The sequence below is a fragment of the Vidua macroura genome, chromosome 2 (genome assembly GCF_024509145.1).
Source record: "Vidua macroura isolate BioBank_ID:100142 chromosome 2, ASM2450914v1, whole genome shotgun sequence".
Lineage (NCBI taxonomy): Eukaryota > Metazoa > Chordata > Aves > Passeriformes > Viduidae > Vidua > Vidua macroura.
In genome coordinates, this window is record NC_071572.1 from 12089810 (window position 1) to 12095809 (window position 6000).

Consider the following 6000-nt stretch of genomic DNA (forward strand, 5'->3'; position numbering starts at 1 on the left):
AAATTTTTTGGGTGATAAACCTTGAGCTCATTCCACTGAGCTCAATCATACCTGGCATGCATCAGGTATTGGAAAGTTAGACAGATGGCATTGAAATTATATCTTGATGATTACTTCTCATAATTTTTTTATAAATTTCAAGTCTGTTGAGGTTTTTTGGGAGTGTTGGTTTGGTAGGGTTTTTTTTCGGTTTTTTTTTTTTTTTTTTTTTTTTTTTTTTTACAGAGTATGATTTTTATGGAAACTTCCCTTACTGAGTCATTTGCAAGTAAATACCTAATTTCCACAACAGAAGTGTGGTGCTCCTAAGACTATTGCCTGAAGATGTGATAGTGCTTGCAGTTTGTGCAGGGATTTAACAGAGACTTCTATAGACATTTGAGCTCCTTCTTCTTTTCTTTCATATGAAAATGTCCTCCAAACATATCTTCTATTCTATATCATTTGCAAACAAGAATCTTCTAAAATTACTACATACAGTCAAAAGTTAGACAAAATGGAAAAACGAATTTCCCAGTGGAATTACTTAGATGTATAAGTTCATATTGTTGCAACTTATCATGCAGTCTTGGCATAAAATTTTACAGGATGATGTGAACTGACATTAGATTTCATTTAAAAAGGGCTAATTTAGACTTATTGAAACTGTCCAGAGGCTTCTTGTAAATTCATGTATCCTCTTGTAAGTATTATGATTTACACTTTCACTCTGAAAAAATCTATAATGAAAATTTTTGAAAGAAAATGTCTATTTTTTTTTTTTTATGAGGACAGAATTTAAATTCATTTTCCAGCTCTGGCATTTGATTTAGGGGATTTAATGCATAAAATAGAATATTGAAGTTTTTTAACACCACATGCCTCATTGTGTATGTGCATATATGTATCTTTGCCAAAATCTCATGGATTGTTTTTACCTTCACAAAAGTCAGTATCTCCTATGAAATATTCTCAAAAAACTTTAAAGAGAAAGTAATGTAAAATTATCTTTTGTATCCAACACCATGTTTTGAGAATGATAGAACTAAAGATATATAAATGAATATTTGTGCCATTAAGAAAGTATTTTTTAAATCTTCAATTTTTCATAGAATCACAGAATCATTTAGATTGGAAAACACCTTTGAGATCATTGAGTCCAACCTTTGGATTTGTCAACCAGACCGTGGCACCAAGTGCCACATCCCGTAGTTTCTTGAATACCTCCAGCAGTGGTGACTCCACCACCTCCCTGGGAAGCCCATTCCAATGTTTAACAACCCTTTCCTTAGCAACCCTTTCCATGAAGTAATTCTTCCTGATGTCCAGCCTGAACCACCCCTAGCATAGCTTGAGGCAGTTGTAGAGAGCAATAAGGTCCCTCCAGAGCATCCCTTTCTCCAGGCCAAACACCCCCATCTCCCTCAGCTGTTCCTCATCAGACCTGTGCTCCAGACCTTCCCCAGCTCTGCTGCCCTTCTCTGGACTCACTCCAGCCCCTCAATGCCTTTCTTGTAGTGAGAGGCCCAAAACTGGACACAGGATTTGAGGTGTGGCCTCACCAGTGCTGAGCACAGGGGGACAATCCCTGCCCTGGTCCTGCTGCCACACTATTGCTGATCCAGGCCATGTGCCATTGGCCTCCCTGGCCCCTGGGCACACCTGGCTCATGTTCAGCTGCTGCTGACCAGCACCCCAGCTCCTTTTCCTCTTTGGAGTTTTCCAGCCACTCTTTCCCCAGCCTGCAGCAGTGTAGGGGTTTGTTGTGGCTACTCAGCACCTGGTCTTCTTGAACCCGTTCCATTGGTCTCGTTTCCTCTATCCAGCCAGTCCAGGTTCCTCTGAAGAGCCTTCCTACCCTCCAGCAAATCAACACTCCCACCTAGCTGTCTGTCCTCTGTGAATTTACTGAGGTATACACGATCCCCTTATCCAGATCATCAATAAAATTACTGAGCAGCACTGGACCCAATACTGAGCCCTGGGAACCACCACTAGGGACTGGCCACTGACTGTATGCAACACAAATTCCCACCACTCTCTGGATCTGGTAATCCAGACAGCTCTCATCCCAGTGAAGAGTTCACCTGTCGAAGCTGTGGGCTGCCAGCTTTTTCAGGAGAATGCTGTGGGAGACAGCACCAAACACTTTGCTGAGGCACAGGCAGACAAAACCCACAGCCTTTCATCCACCAGGCAGGTTATGGGTATTCTCAGTTCAGTCAGAGAGAAAAAGAAAGCTTTCTAACCAGGCTGGGAAAGAGTTTCAAAGAAATGTAAATAATTCCTTTTCTCTCTTGTTTGTTCACATTGTTTATAGATATGTTCTGCCACTGTGCATCATTCACAAAGCACCAATGGTGTGAGATGTTTTTACTTTATGACCAATGAAATTAGTCTGCATGATGTTCTCTATAAATAGAGCGGTGTATTTGAAACAGAGTTTTCCTTCTTGGCCTCTGACTTGGAGTCTTCATTGTTCCTGTCCTGCCTCAACAGCGACAGCAGGTCGTCTGGTCATAAAAGGAGATCAGGCTGTTCAGGCAGGACTTGCCTTTCCTAAATCCATTCTGACTGGGCCTGATCTCTTGGTGGTCCTGTATGTGCCATGTGATCCCACTCAAGATGATCTGATCCATAACCTTGCTGGACACTGAGGTCAGGCTGACTGGCATGTATGTTCTCCAGATCCTCCTTCTGGCAGGTTTTGCAAGGTTTTTTTGTAGGTTTTCCTTTGGCCGGTAGAAATTCTCTGGATGCTTTCTGATAGACAAAGGGAAAAAGTGTTCATTTCACAAAGCTTAAATTAAATCAAAGAATCAAAGCCGTTTATTGATTTATGAACAACATGTAAATAATTGTCAATTGACAAACAATACATCCAGGAATAATATCTAATACAGTAGATAATCTGCAATATTACACACTTTCAAAAGAAATAACAAACAAATACTGACAATAATGACAATAATAATAATAATATTAAAACAAACATCCTAAACATTCTTCTGTAACTGGTCCCAAAATCTTCATATGCACACATGCAATTATGTTAACACCCCCACCAAGACAGGGGTGTAACCAGTAACCCCCAGCCACCTAGGCATGGGGGCTGCCCTGCCTGCATTCTCCTCCTGTGGAGAGGTGGCAGCTCCAGGAACCTGACATTGATGGGAAAGGCTCAAAGAGGTTGTTTGCACATACCTACAAGGGGTCCCACCTGCAGGAGCAGCCACCCATCAAGTCAGAACCCTCCCAGCATCTGGCAGGGACAGTGATGGGGACAGGGCCATCCCTCTGGGCTGGACAGGGGCTGTGATGCCCCAGGGCAACTTCTGTCACTGCCAAATCAGGTTTCATTTCTGTCCTTTCCACTGCAGTCTTTCTCTCTGGTTATGAATTTTCATGCTTCTTTTATGCTATTCCCAGTGATTGCTTCTTTGTATCAAATCCTCTTTATAATTCCCCCATTACTATTTAATCCAGCTGACAATCATTTTCTTCTTGAGCGTGATCGGTTTTGGGTGAAAATTCTAAAAAGCAGATTTCTGTATTCAACGCGTACACAAACACACACATACTCACACATCCCCAGTACTCATACTCTCAAGTTCTCACCAGAACAGATAATTTGCCAAAAGTGGGTTGTGCAGGCACCCCTGCACTGATCACCACAGGAATAGGGTGTGACTTCTCACACTGTACTGTGGTTACCAGCGTGGACATTTGTGGCCATAAGTAACGTAGATAAAATTGTGAATTACTTAAAATATTTATTTTGAAACCAGAATTTTCATTTCTCTTATTCTCAGGAGAAAAAGAATACTTTTTACCCCTGCCTGTTTCTCTTCTTTTCACCAAGTCACCCTAATTTTCAGCAAAAGAATCAAGAATACTTTTTTTTTTTTTTAATTTCAAGAAAATACAGGGGAAAAATAATTTGTGACCAACTCTCAAGTCAATTTTACCATGAAGCCAGACAAGAGCTTGCAGGAAGACCAGCAATACCTTTTTGCATTCTGGTCAGTATGTGTTCCACAGGGAGGGGACAGGGGTCAGCCAAGACACCTGAAGGAGCTGCAGAGACTCTGTGGAGTCTGAATGCCTCAGCTGTTATTAGAACCTGTAATGGTTTGTGCTCATCCCTAGCAGTTCTGGGCCAGGTTATTTAAATAACCAAAGTGGGTAGTTGATATATACCTAACTTGCTGCTTTTTTCCTGCATTCAGAACAGACATATCCAGGACAATTTCATTGCAGAAAGGAGGTCAAATGCAGTCGTGGGATGGAGTAATTTATACTGCCTGGTGGGCCCTTTAGGTAGCTGGTAAGAAAACCACATGAATCTGTTCATCTGTCCATAGCATTTTGTTTCTGATCCTAGTGGTAACTGGCATCACATAAAAATTAGTTCTTAAAATTCTTGTGGTTATCTCCATATCAAGAGCTGAGCAGTGAGGCAGATACAACGCTTGACTGGAAGGCATAGATTTTTTTTAAAATCTTCTGTTGGACTTCAAAGTACATTGTAATGACTCACCAATTTCTTTCTCTCACAGATCAAACAACATTTAAAACCCCTTTCCGTGTGCATTGCTGAAGTGAGAGGCTTTCCATCACTTTCCCCAAGAGAACATTCCACTGTCTTAAAGTTCTTATTGTTAAGAAGATTATTTTCTTCATGTTTAGCTTAAATTTGACACTGTATTTTGCCTTTAAATCCTAGTTCTATTTGCTCCATCTAATTTATTCCAAAATATGATAGTCCTCTTCCCTCTTTGGATTTTTAGTGATGCTGGAGGTATAACTTGAGTACTAGCACATTTACCCATAGTCTTTTGTAATTCAACTAGAATCAGGACCAGTTGTGAACCAGTGCTTGCCTTATTCCATTTTAAGATGTATCATGGTATTTTATATCTTATCTGAAAGGGAAACCATTTTTCTGAAGGTCATCTCTATTTCATTTTAGAAAATCCCCTGTTCATAGTAATGGGTAACTATCCACCTCTAAATCAACAGCTAGAGCCTTGTGTCACTGAATCAGAGAATGGTTTGGATTGGAAAGGACCTTAAAAATCATTTAGTTGCAGCCACCCTGCCATAGGCATGGACACATTCCACTAGACCAGGTTGCTCAAAGCCCCATCTGACCTTGAATATTTCCAGAGATGGGGCACAACTTCTCTGGCTAACCTGTGCCAGGGCCTCACCTCCCACACAGTAAAAAATTTCTTCCTTATATCCACCCTCTTTTTAGCTATCCTTTTCTTAGTCTAATCCCATCAATCCTTGTACTGCTACTACAGGCCTTGGTAAAAAGCTTCTCTCCACCTTTCTTATGAGCCCTCTTTATATATTAAAAGGCCACAATAAGGTCTCCCCAAAGCCTTCTCTGTGCTGAGCAACAGCTCTCTCTGCCTGTCTCCAAAAGACAGATTCCAGCCAAAAATCAGTTTCCAAAATCAACTCTGTGGCCCTCCTCTGCCCCCCCCCTCCCCCCACAGATTAATGATATTCTTTTACTGGGAACCCCTGGACTGGACTCAGTACTCTAGATGTGGGTTTTGAGAGCAGAGTGGGTAAATAATTTCTCTTGACTGCTGGCCACACTTCTTTTTATGCAGTCTGAGATGGGCTGTCAGCACATACTGCTAGGTCATATCCAGTTTTTCATCCAACAGAATCCTCCAAGTCCTTTTCTAAAGGGCTGTTCTAAGTATGTTTTTTTCCCCAGTCTGTATTGATATCAGGGACTGCCCTGACCCAGAAGCAGGACTTTTGAGTTTGGCTTTCATGGGCCCACACCTCAACCTTGTCAAGGTTTGATTTGAAGGTTGCAGTCTTTCACATGTTTTGACACTTTCACTTTTTCATATTTTCCAGGAGAGAAGGGAGTTGACTGAGATACAGGAAGAAGGTGGTTTGAGTCTTACTGTGTATATTAATGGCCATTGTAATGGAGTACGGAGACTCGGAAACACATCAAGAAAGTAGGGCATAAACAGTGGTGTGCATTTT